The sequence below is a fragment of the Aptenodytes patagonicus genome, chromosome 1 (genome assembly GCF_965638725.1).
Source record: "Aptenodytes patagonicus chromosome 1, bAptPat1.pri.cur, whole genome shotgun sequence".
Taxonomy (NCBI): Eukaryota; Metazoa; Chordata; class Aves; order Sphenisciformes; family Spheniscidae; genus Aptenodytes; species Aptenodytes patagonicus.
The window spans coordinates 204,589,483-204,603,247 of record NC_134949.1 but is presented as its reverse complement, the minus strand read 5'-3'; positions in this window follow the sequence as shown (position 1 = coordinate 204,603,247).

Below are 13,765 nucleotides of genomic sequence, written 5' to 3'. Positions count from 1 at the left end.
CCAGGCTGTCTTCCTGCAGTGTGTAATTCTGCATAGGAACAGCACAAAAAGGGTTGTGACCGGGTTCCCTGCATGGACAAGTGATTTCTAATGATTTTGTATCAATGGATGCATCTTTGTCTAACCACCGGGGATACCAGCGTCACTCCTGCATTCTCATGTCATGAGTGGCCATTCATTACCCTGTCATCTCCTGTCCACAAAGAAAATAAAATGTTCCCAGATGGGGAAGTTTTCTTTCTCTGGTAAATAATTAATAATGAAACCACGAGCTGCTGCTTGTCTCGTACGCTCATACAACAAATGGTACTTTCTTTGCCTGCAAATGGGAAAGGTAAAAACCTCATGGGATAGACAGCATGTCTGCACGCTGGCATGTCAAAGCCAAACTTCACTTGCTAGAAAAATATGGGCTAAAATCACTGGGGAACAGCCAAGTTTAGTAAAGGTTGGAGTCAAAAAAAATGTTCCAACTCACAGAAATCCCTGCTCGGGGGAAGCCGAGCTCAGCCACAGCAATCTCCTGTCTCAGGAGAGCTCAGGTGTGCTCTGTCCAGATTTCAGCTGGCCTGGGATTTACCTAACGATCCCAACTTCTGAGGGCAAGAGCAGAGGTTTGCAGCCTACCTGCCACGTCAACCCGAAGTGACACACCAGTGGAGCCTGGAAGAAGGGGAAGGCCCATTGCAACGAGCGTCAGGCCCTCTCCTGCCAGCGACACAGCGCTGCCACTAATGTAAGCTTTGTTAATGTTCAACCGCCTTGGGAGAAAATAAGCTCTGATGCGTGGTTCTGGTTTCCGAGGTTCTTGCATTATTCCCAGAAATGTAGGGTCTTACCTTGTCCTCCAAAATACTGCATTTTCATTACCAATCGCTCTCACTGCAGTTTTGCAGGCCAGATCCTGCCCTTAGGTCCTGTACCAATCTCACTGATTTTTTAGGAACAAATCCCTTTCTTTGAGAATGTATTTCTATATTGCCTTTCTTTTGATGTGAGCAGGAGTGTTACATTATAAAGTACCTGCTGATAAGGAAAAACCCCTGGCCACAGGCCCAGGAAACCTGACATTAGTGATAGCAGTGACAGCAGCTTTTCATGCATCTGCAGATTGTGACTTTTGCAATGGCCCCAAGAAGAGGACCGCACAGGGCAGTGCTGGGCAGAGATGATCAAGCTGGTCCTGAGCAAGTTAGCTCAAGCACTGGAAGCCATAAGACCGTGGTGTTTCTCTGTGTTTGTCCACGGTCCCAGCCCCACACTGATGGAGCCCTTCCCACCACCCACTCAAAGTCACTGGTGCCCTAGCCAGGCAATGGGGATGTACCTCAATGGTGCTGGCTGTAAGAACAAGCTAGCAGTTGTTAGCTAGCCCAGATTATCCTTGTTTTAATTCATGTAGGTTTTCAAATCCCAGCTGTCTGCTGCCCCAGTGATTTGTTTTGCCACGTCTGAGCCCACAATGCTGCCCTGCGCGTTGGCGGGGCACAGCCCTGCCATAAAGGGGGACTGCTGCGAGCGGTGAGGAAATGAAGCCAGGAACACTGCGAGTTCTTGGCCATAAAAAACATGCTGCAGGCTGTGTCTTGCTGGGCAATGTTAGTTCCCAAAGTTGTTTTCCCTAGTTGTTGTCATAAAACTTCAGTGAAACCACCTACAAGCTTCAGAAGTTGCATGGGGGAGGGGGTATACGTTGAGAGTCTGTTGTTAGAGCCTATAGAGCCTCTTCTGCTTAAACTGGCTTGTACTGGTACGGCTTTGCTGGACTCAGTGGGACGGTCAGCGAGTCAGATCCCAGGAATCAATTAATCATCATTTTCTTCCTTGAAAATGGATGACTCTGCTAAGAGAATTTTTGAATAAAGGAGTTTGTGCTGGGCTCCGAAACCTTGCTCTTTCATCCCTCTAGTTAGGGACTGGGCATCTATTTAGCAGGACTGTTTCAAGTGCGAGGTAGAGCTGCAAGCTGCTGGCCAGCCAACGTACCAAAATACGGAAAAGGAATAAATGAACTCAATTGACAGGCAGTTTTACAAGGGCGATTGCAAACAGTCGCAGCACATCTCTGTGCACACGTACAGCGGCACGGCACTTTCAGAGTATGGCAAATATGTAAATGTGCCTCTAAATGAATGCTTAATGATCCAGCTGACCCCCCTGCATATCATTAGCTTATTGATGCAATCTCTCCTTCTACCTGCAAACCATTCCCAAGCCGATCGCAGCCCCCCACGCTAAGATCCCTGCCCGGATGCCATCCCTCCCTGCCACTCCCGGGCAGCATGTGGCTCAACGGGTGTTTGACACTTTACCTTGCAGCTGCAGAGAGCATTGGGCTGTTCTGATGGGCACCCAAGTGGCACAGAGATGTGCGTTTTCAGATGGCACAAGCAAAGGCAGTAGGCAGGACCGAAGGGCAGTGTGGCCAAAAGGAGAGATGCAAGAGAGAAAGGATGTGGTCCAGATGCGCTAGTTACAATTAAAAGCCATAAAGAGAGTTAGTTCTCTTAATGAGGAAAGAAGACTTCTCCTAAGAGCCTGAGTTGAATGACTCAACCCTGTACTCCCCCAAAATCTGTTACAGCAGGGAAAACCAGCGTCCTCTGAGGCACATAGGGTGTATTTAAGAGAGTTGGCACAACACCCATCAGAGGGGTGGCAGCTGCTCCCCGCAGGGCAGAGCAACAGCTTGCAGGTGGGCAGGGAAGATGGAGCAGAGAGGAGAGAGCCAGAGAGCCCGATGAGTAAATCTGGCTGATGACTTATCATCCAAGTTGGCTGTAGTCACAGACTTATTAATAGATATGAAGTAGAATTGTGAAAAACATTTGGTTTTGTCAGCTTGATGCAGAGTTGAGGAAGGGCTTAATTTTTTTCTCTTTACTGTGCTGGAGAAATGGAAACTTTTCAAATTAAACAGAAAGCTGTTTTGCTTGGAGTTCTTTGCAGAAAGCACAGTGTATGTTTGTCCAGCTTCCAGTACTTGGAGGGTCTGGTGGAGTAGGTCTTCACAGAGAGCTTTCTGTTTAAATACATTCAGAATTAAGCCTTTAAATTAAAGGTTGACCCTGGCTATGCATCACAGCCAGCCCTGTGAGCCAGCTGCAGGCTTTGGACCCGACTCTAAAGTGATTAAAGCGACTTGAGTGAACTAACTTGTTGCTCCCAGGTTCATACTCGATTAACCGTGACCAGTAACACCTTCAGATGAGAGGGTAAGGGAGAACCATGCAGTGTTAAGGCACTCGCACCGTATTTATAACAGCACAGTGAAAGACTGGAAACGCTACCGTGCCAAGTGCTGGACCAGCATGTAGCACAGCCTCTTGCCTCAAATTTTAGTATGCAGATTTATGAATAGTCAGAAAATGTGGATGAATTTTTCACCCACAAATGGCCAAAGGGAGCTGAGAGGATCTGGGAAGAGGAACGCATAACAAAATGAACAAAGCTAAGTGTGGTAGAGATCGACCATAATCAGGTAACAGTTGCAGGGAATTCTTGTTTTAAATTATAAGCCCACATAAAAGCATTTTTGATGCCTGCATTGTCCGTGTTCTCCTCCCATACCCTTCACTCTGGTAGCTCATTGCATCCACTCATTTCACCTTGGATTAATTAGGCATGTGCGAAACAACCAGGATGCTAGTGCTGGGCTCCTGGCTGGGACTGGAGGTATGAACAAATTGTTAAGTAGAAAATGGCCAAAGAACTATGTCATCTGATAGAAAGAAAACCTTTCTGTGGGAACAACAAAAGGAAAATTTTGGCCTTTATTTTCAAAAGAAAAGCAGAAGTCAGAGGCTAATCCAAACATGTAGGTTGACCCCAAACAGATTGTTTTGCTTTGGGGTGTTTTGTGGTGCAGTGTTGGGTTTGTTTCCACTCTGAGTCAAACCAAACTTTGCAGCTGGAACTTCTCCACAAAAGTGGAGTTCAAGTCCTTCCCCTTCCCAGCACCAGCTTGGTACGGTTTAGTCTCCACTTGCCCAGAGCCAGGGTGATGCTGGCAGCAACCAGCCTGCTCGCTGCAGACCTGAGGTGGTGGTCTCAGCCCTGCATCTTCAGACAGCCTCATGCCACACTCCCGCAAGTATCTCCACCCTCGTGCTATGAAAGCACCACTCTGATGGGCTACTGTGCAGCCTGCACCCATTTCAGGTGCTTTGAAGTGGTTTCTGCTCCTGGCACAAGGTGACAATCCTGTCTTTTGGCCACAGGGAAACCTCATGGGGTAAGGAGAAGACCCAGGCTTGAGGGCTCTGTGGTTGGGACACAACCACTTTGCCCTGGGGGTCCATCCCTGAGCAGTGTGGATACAGCCTAAGGCACCCAAATGGTCTGTGTCTCGGCTTTGCTTGCAGCACAGGTAGGGCCAGAGCTGGCTTTGGTCTCTCTCTACCCTGGGGCAAATGGTGTCACGTCTGGGCTTCCAGCAGGAGAATCCCTTCCTTCCCAGAAGTGCTAGGAGACCTGGATGATGCTTGGGAAGGCTAAAATAAAAGCTATGGCAGCTACCTTATCTCCCACTTTATAAACTAAGAAGTGTATGGAAATTACCCAAGGAACAAAACCTGCTAAGTAACCTCATTATCCCTTTCTTTGCGGAGTTTACAGTAAAACGGCAGGCTTTGGATCTTAATTTGCTGGGAAGTGCAGTAATGTAATTAGCTAGACTGATAACAAGCTGAGCTGTGTGAATTCTTCAGAGGAGAGGAGGAATGTGCTAGACAAAGAGAGAAGGAAAAGGAAGAAGAAAAAATAATGTTTCCCCTGCCAAGAAATCAAATTTTTTTAATATGTTAGTGATATAAAATTATGGAAGAGTTTTGTTTTGGTCAGAGGGAATGCCACAGTCAAATATTTCCTTATTTTAAGAGGACACAATTTCTAGAACCCTTTAATTATTTTTTTAAAATAAAATTCATGCATATTTTGAAACAAAGTACTTTGATTTTTTTCTTTTCTAAGAAGCATCTCTCCTGTCCTGAATTTTTCCTCATTTGGCTAAAGCAGCTCAAAAACAGCTTGGGGAAACTCTATCTCCCAAGAAACACGAGAGCCCAGTCCACCCCAGCTGCCCGCTGCACGGCTGGGGCCAAGCTCTGCCTGTGCCCGGCCCCCCCATGCTGCCTGCGAGGCACCATGGGCTCTTCCCAAACCCAAACCTTGTCAACGACCCAAGCGAGCCTTTTTGCTTGGCGCTGCTGTCCCTGCTCCCAAAAGCTTTGCTGAGGCCCATGCGAAGCTCCGGCGGTCTGAACCTCACGAGGCTCGGCCATGTGCACCCCTGGGAGAGGGGCTGCCCATGCCTTGCAGTCCCACCTGGCCTGGTGGCCAACAAAGGCTTTTGGGGGCTTGTGAAGGTCTTTCACAGCATGAAATGAAGAATGCATTTCTCTTGTCACTAGATGGCTCTATCTGCTTTCACTAAACACACACGGTTTTCTTTTTACAGCCCCAAATGAGCAGCAGCCCTACAGCTGTGTGCTTGTAGGGTCACCAGCCACAGCTGGGAAAGTAGATCTCTGGGAGGTGGAAAAATTCACCTGGGTTTTGATGACAGTTTTCATTATGTTCTTGCTAACATCCCTGAATAAAATGAACACCGTTGTGAGAAACCTTATGTTTTGAGATTGGTATGAAACAGTCCTCTCAGGGACAAGTTCTGGTTTTCCTTGTCTCGGACTCCTCCTGCAGCCGTTGTACTCCAGCCTTTGTGCAGATTTGAACCAAAAAGGGAGGAATTTGGGTGGCTGCTGGGTGTTTAACTTGAGTGCAGGCTAGTGGAGAGTTAGGAGCTTCCTTTTCTTTGTCCTTCGTTAGGTGGGAGGCAAAGAGGGGCTGGCTCCCAGCACACCCTGAGACAACTCACGTTGGTGGGATGATGCCTTCCAGGCTCCTCATGTGCCACCGGGCACCCCAGAGGCCACCCAGCCCCTGCCCAAGGGATGCTGCACCCATGCCAGCAGCTGCCATCCCACCCTGTGGCTGTCCCATGGGACCTGCTTTTGTGCTGCGTCTTCTTGGGGGCTGCAGCTTCAAGGCACAAATTTACCTTCTGAAGATGCTCTTCTTCAGGGACAGGGAGCTCACGGCTACAGCCCGTGCACAGCAGCCTGGGGGAAGGTCTGGGCTGTACTGGGGCGATGGGAGCAGCGGCAGGCAGGGGTGGTTTGGGGAAGCCATCCATCTCATCATTTGGCCCATGATGGCAGGGAGGACACTCTCCCAGGCTTTTGGCTCGCATGAGGTGGAGCAGGCAGGCAGCCCTGCCCGCTGGAGCAGAGTCTGCGGCTCTGCAAGTGTTGGCGTTGAAAGGAGGAGGGGATGCTGGTACATGAACAGGCGCAGGGGGCGTGCAGGGGAGGTGGATGGGAGGGCAAACCCTGGCTGTGCAGCGGGCAGAGGGCATGCACTGAAGCCCTGTGGATGTCCACAGCCTCAAACTCTTACACTGAAAGCCACATTTTCATGTTTTGGATGTCTCCAAGTAACTAAAAAGCTACAGCAGGTCTGATTCTGGACAAGAAAGCATATCAGACTGTTGCTTTCCCCAGGAGAAAAACAGTTTGTTGAAAAAAAAAAATGCAATATATTCAGGGGCTCCACTGGCTGTATTGGCTTAAGGCTGAGTATTTTATCAGCTGCCAAATCTCTCAGGTGTATTCAAGAGATGTTTGAAGCAAAATTCCTGCCTGGAAAAAGTTACTATCTGAGGATATAATCCAAAGCCATGAAAGACTGGGACCATCTCTCTACTGATTTCAAAAGGATTTGAATCAGGCCCTGGGGAACTAGTCTGGCATCTCTTCCTTGCATCGGCAGCCTCTGTGCTTCGATGAGACAACCCTTGTAATAACAACTACTTGCAGGGGTATTTGCAAGATCACAGCTTCGGCTGCAAGAATGATACAAGAGGCTAGTGACCACAGTGGGAAAGGAAGCAAATTTGCTTATTTAAATAATTAACAGGCATTTGAGACAAGTGTTGCTGTCTAATGTATTACTGACAGACTAACAATTTTGTCTGATGAAGCAGCAATTATTATAATAATGTTATGGTCCACTAAAATAACCATCCCTGCCAGCCACTGCTGCCAGGAGAGGATGGGTGAAATTGTGTTTCTCCTTCTTCCAGGCAAACAGACTACGTGCTGGAGAAGTGCCCCGCGGGGCTCGGCCGGGAGAGGAAGGACTCGTACAGCTACTGTGTGGCAGCTTCTGTTGCAACCCGCCTTTGGAGGATGCCTTGTTTTTATGGCCACAGATAGCTGCAGGCACAATTTTGCACCTGCAATTTTGGTCAGATAGATAACTGCCGTCCTTATTGACCCGTGTAATGTGATGCCTTGAGAGGCCAGTGCTGCAAGCACAAATAGTTGTGACTGATTAGAAAAGGCACCATTTGCAGGACAGACATAATGCTGGGTATTATGTCCCTTCTGAAAACTGGCTGTGCCGTGAGCCAGGGAGGACCGATAACCCCATCAATGTCCTTCGGGCAGGCAGCTCCTTCCTGGAGTTCTGCTGGGGGACTGAGAAGTAACTTCGCTCCCTTCAGGGGACTACAATGGTGAAATGGCGAATTGGGGCCGTTTTGTTTTAACCTGGTCTTGTCTGGTCCTGTCTAACGGCTGGGTGAGCTGAATGCTCTAGTAGGTAAATCCTTCAGGGCGAACGCAGCAAGGCAGGGGCAGGAACGAGGGGAGGAGGTGTTTTCCAGGAGAGAGGCCCTCCGTCACCCCACAGCCCGCGGCAGGACTGTGCTCAGGCTCTCCTTTCCCCCATCCGATCCGGAGAGAGCTCATGGGGAGCCAGTTCACACAGGGGCTCACACAGTCGGGTTTCCCTTCTTGTCATGCAAGCCATGGGAGATAGGTAGAGATACAAGACCCAGGCAGCAATATTAACTAACTGGCCTCCAACTGTGTAAGGAACACCTGGACCTGGCTCTAATTTGATTTGTATGACTGGCAGGAAATTTTATTCAAAATTGGCGGGCCAGGATAGCCGGTGGGAAGGTTAATGGGGAGCAGAAGGCTCTGGGCACTGCTCCACACAGCTCTGCTGTGTAACTTCACCGTCGCTTACAGGCCATGCCTCCCGCAGGCAGGAGGGAAAATCAGGTAATGCAGATTTCCTCTATTTCTTCTCTTGGGGGATCAGTCTATTGAGAGATTCTTTAAAATCCGCTATGCCAGAGATAGAAAAACATCACATGACAAGAAAATGCTCATATGGAAAACAAGTCTTTGATAGCTTTACATGCTTCTCGAACACAGGGAAAGGCACTCAGTAAAGTTCCTTGTGGCCTAAAAGCAGAAACATCTGTCAGAGGCAGCTTGCTAGGCTGAATATAGCAGCAGGAAAGCCCAACTGATTAACTCCATCCTCTTCCTAACACGTTTTTGTGGTTCCCAGAAATCCCCAGAAAGGGCTCCTGAGGACACTGGCACCATTACAAGCCAGCTATAATTCTGTAAACAGAGAAATCAAGGAAACATTATCCTAACTGCAGTTTACCTCTGGCATCCATTTTGCATAATTCACGCGTGCTTCATGTCCTCCCTCAGACGTGGGACAAGCTTGTGATTTAGGAAAAGAGGAAGAGCGCATGCCCTGATGAAGGAGAGAATAAAGCTGTTGTTGTTGTGAGGAGGAAAAGAAGGCTGGGGGGTTGGGGTCCATATAACCTTGCAAGTAGGCTGGAGCTGGGGAAAATGGCAGGAAGGATTAGAGCAATCATACAGTAGATGCAGGAAGCACTTCCAGTGTGGCTGGGCTGATCCTCCTCAACATGAACAACAACCATGGCCCTTCTCCCACCCCCGACTCTTCTCATCCACATTTATCCTAACAAGGAAAGCAGCCAGCTTTCTGGGGCTTTGTCTTGATTGTTTTTCACATTTTGGTCTTCTTTCATTTCTGTTTATAGTAATCCCATGGGATGGAAATGCTTAAGAGGAACAGCCTTTTCTATCCGCTCCTCTGCATTGACTTCTGTCAAGACGCGACTGGACAAGGTGGTAGATAATCTTATCTAGGCTCCCTTTTCCACAAAAGGTTGGACCAGATGATCTTTTGAGGTCCCTTCCAACCTGGGCTGTTCTGTGCTCTACGACTCAAGTTTGGTATCATGTAACAACTTTTTCTCTGGCATGCAGAACGGTGTGAGGGAGACTGCCTTCTTGGTGGGAATAAGGGATGACGACTTGGCAAACAAACGCAACATATCATTTTAAGGATTGCGTTAGGGGAATACGCATTTCCTATATGTAGCATGCTTTGTTTTCCCCTCAGTGGTACATTTCTGCAGTACACAAATGCATAACTCAGAACAATTTAAAATTTACTATTTAAAAAGGTACTAAACAATTTGGATGCCTTGTAATGCTTTTTAATAATAATTTTGTTATTTGCAAAATTGAACATAACTTCAGTTTAGAGTTCAGGTTAACATAACATTTAATAAGTTTCTTCAATCTTCCCAAAACTGTTTACCGAAACAAATGTTATTTTCACTGCTGCATTTTTGGCAGACAAAAGCAGTTAATTCCACAATTTTTAAGAAATTTCAGGGACTAGAATTTAAGTTGGGATGTAGATAATTTCCTAATGCCAGGCTCCCGAAGCGTGAGCTTTACTGACCACTTACCATACAGTATTCCTCCTTCTAATTATCCATACGCTGCCTTCCGTCAAGTCTGAAAGCTTCAAGAACGATTACATTTCCCATAAGCTACCTTTCAACTAATGCATTGGCATAAAAGGGAGGAGATGCATCCCTTTGTCAGCGTTGAAGGACATGGCGGTTCCAAGAAGGCATTCGCATTAAATATCTTCCAGGAGTGCCAACATCTGGATAATATTTTGACATCCTTTCAGCTGAAAACTATGGAAATAATCATCCTGTGGGGATATGCCTCAACATTCCTACATATTCAATATTGCCAAAATGGAGTATCATCTGCAATCCAGAAACCTGGTAGCTGATGAGGAAAAATGATTGAGAACTTCTTTCACAGCTTTTATAGCCAAATAACGAATTATCTGCAACGCCTTTTCCTACAGTATGCTGTATACGGGCAGAGAAAATATAGAATCATAGAATCATAGAATCATTGAGGTTGGAAAAGACCTCTAAGATCATCGAGTCCAACCGTCAACCCAACACCACCATGCCCACTAAACCATGTCCCTAAGTGCCTCATCTACTCGTCTTTTAAATACCTCCAGGGATGGTGACTCAACCACTTCCCTGGGCAGCCTGTTCCAATGTTTAACCACTCTTTCAGTAAAGACATTTTTCCTTACATCCAATCTAAACCTCCCCTGGCGCAACTTGAGGCCATTTCCTCTCGTCCTATCGCTTGTTACTTGGGAGAAGAGACCGACACCCACCTCGCTACAACCTCCTTTCAGGTAGTTGTAGAGAGCGATGAGGTCTCCCCTCAGCCTCCTTTTCTCCAGGCTAAACAGTCCCAGTTCCCTCAGCCGCTCCTCATAAGACTTGTGCTCCAGACCCCTCACCAGCCTCGTTGCCCTTCTCTGGACACACTCCAGCACCTCAACGTCCTTCTTGTAGTGAGGGGCCCAAAACTGAACACAGTATTCGAGGTGCGGCCTCACCAGGGCCAAGTACAGGGGCACGATCACTTCCCTACTCCTGCTGGCCACACTATTTCTGATACAGGCCAGGATGCCATTGGCCTTCTTGGCCGCCTGGGCACACTGCCAGCTCATGTTCAGCCGGCTGTTGACCAGCACCCCCAGGTCCTTTTCCGACAGGCAGCTTTCCAGATATCTGGAAGGACATACTTGTTCTGATTCCCCATGAACTTTTAGACAAAATGATGTCTTGAGTTCACGCTAGCGTCACCCGCTGCAAGTATCAATACACTGTTGAAGTCAAAACATTTGACTGCAGTACATTATTTTTATCTTTTCAAATATTGCTACTGGACCTTCCTTACAGTCTTGGAAATAATCAAACAGACAATGGTCTATTCCCTTTTCAACTGTTTAAAAATGGACAACTACCAAAAAACCTTTGTTGTTTTTGTGCTTTGACATATCTATTGCCAAGAGGGGAAAAAGCCTTTTTCAGCTACGTTTGCTTTCTCTGTGAGAGAGGATCTAATACATTGCTGCGTACACAGATGAATTGTCTTACCTGTAGGTGGAAAACTACGCTATTGCTTTCACAATCCTGTAATCCATTGGAGTGATTATGGATCATGCTACGATAGGTCTCCAGCACATCTGCCACAGCGATATTTTCACATTTCTACTAATAAAAAGCTCAAAGTTTCACCTTTATAAGAAATGCTAGAATTACTTCTTTGCTTTATTGCACTTCCATCCTACCTGATGTGACAGTTCACCGTGCATAACTGAGGAACTTCTCCACAAACTGCAGGAAGTTTCCTGACAACTATTGCCAACTTTATTGAGCTACTCAACACCATTTCTCCACTTACTCTGGAAAGCCAAGAGCCTTTTTTTTTTAAAGACATGTGTCTGGACTTGTTGCAGGATTGTTGACACTGCAGTTGCAATTGTGGTCTCAAAACTTGTAGGCACCAGCTAAAAACACATAAATAGTTGTTAGCGTCATTCTTAAGTGACGGTCACTCTTCCTTCCACCTCCACTGGACCAGGCCAAGGGATCTTAGATACGGTGCCTCAAACAGCCAGTATTTAGCTTGCAATAAGTCTATAGGAAAAAGTCATCTTTCAGTTTGCAAACTTTTGCATGCGGGGGAATCGTTCCTGCAATTCCACAGCTACTCTGTAAGTACATTTAAAACATATTTATGTGCATTTTAGTACACACTGAAATAATTTCTGTGTAATGTTCATAAACATAAGACAACTCTTATTGGATTCAATGGTGCTGTATAAAGAAAAATGACAGTTCTTGGAGATGAAGTAAATACAACTTTGCCTACAGCAGAACAATGGGGTGGAAAAATGAAACAGCCTTTGGTAGACAAAGATACGTGGCCCACTCACTCAGCAGTTCTTTGGAGGGAAATGAGTATCCATGGCACTATGTGCAGTCTTTCCTGGATTTATATTTAATTATGGGTAGATCCTGACAGCTTAAAGGAGTAGTTTTAATCGGACTCTGATAGATTTACTATTCCATGGGGTTTTGTCCTGGTTTCGGCAGGGATAGAGTTAATTTCCTTTCTAGTAGCTGGTATGGTGTTTTGGATTTAGGATGAGAACAAAGTTGATAATGCACCGATGTTTTAGTTGTTGCTAGGTAATGCTTACACTAGCCAAGGACTTTTCAGCTTCCCATGCTCTACTGACTGAGAAGGCTGGAGGTGCACAAGAAGCTGGGAGGGGGCACAGCCAAACTGGCCAAAGGGACATTCCATACCATGTGACGTCATGCTCAGTACATAAACTGGGGAAAGCTGGCCGGGGGGGCCGCTGCTCGGGGACTGGCTGGGCATCGGTCGGCGGGTGGTGAGCAATTGTACTGTGCATCACTTGTTTTGTGTATTATTATTATTATCATATTATTATTATCATTTTATTTCAATTATTAAACTGTTTTTATCTCAACCCACGAGTTTTTCTAACTTGTGCTCTTCCAATTCTCTCCCCCATCCCACCGGGTGAGGGGGAGTGAGCGAGCGGCTGCGTGGTGCTTAGTTGCTGACTGAAATTAAACCACAACAGGTTTTTATGTGTATGTGGGGGAGCTGTGTGTTGTAGTTCTTTTCTTGAGGGAATGAACTACCTCAGTTTTCTGTTTTTTTACTCCTTTTCAGCTTAGAGATTATTAAAATTTATCAGTAGAAGTGTGGACCTTGTGTTGGAAATGTACACCTTCAGACTTATTTTTCTCCATTGCATATGTTTACCTCTCAAGAGGTTTACCTTCCATCTCCCACAGTGGAAAACAGTAAGATCAAGTCTGAAATGGAACCCGCTGCTCTTTCCAGCTCTATTAGAGGACTCTTCAAAATCCTCCCTCTGTAGTCACCTCAGAAGACATCAACAGCACAACACAATGAGAATCCCTCAGGCCTGCAGTCATCCTCTATTTATATATTTCCAAAATCGGATTAAAATTCCCAGAGAACTCTGCTGAAATCTCTAACTGGCATTGCATAGAGCAAAACCCTATGTGATGAATATTTGTTCTCTGTGTAGCCAGTAGCAACATTTTCCAAAGTTTTCTCCCTTGCATGCTATTTCCTCACCTGTGTTAGAGAGGCCTAAGGCAATATCATGTTTTCACAGGCAAAGTCTGAAAAAGGAAGATTTGTAATCTCTTTTTTAAATTTTATTGCAATTCTGAGACAAAAAAACGTAGCAACTTTTTCTTCTAAGTGTTTTGGTTAGTATTTGTTAAAAGCTGAGATTTTTTCAGACTGACCTCGCTTCCGAAAATAGGGTGATTTCTTGCCATTGCTTTGTGAGGGTCTGACTGATTGATTCAGCCCTCCCCTTAATCCTGCTACAGATGAGCGAGATAAGAGACATCCCCCAGGGCCACTGGGATCTGTTTCTGGCCTGGCATGAACTCCTCGCTCTGCCCAGAAGCTTCCCTCCCTGCTGCATGCTGTGCACAGCTGTTAGGTACCTCATCCTCCGGCACTCCTGCCATCTCATTTCATGGGTCCGTTCTCCCGTCCAGCCCCCAATAGGCTTGATTCCCACTCCTTATTCCCCCCGTCTTTCCTCCCCCATTTCCCCAGCCTGCTCTAAGCACCACCATCTGCTTAGGTTTTCCCAGCTC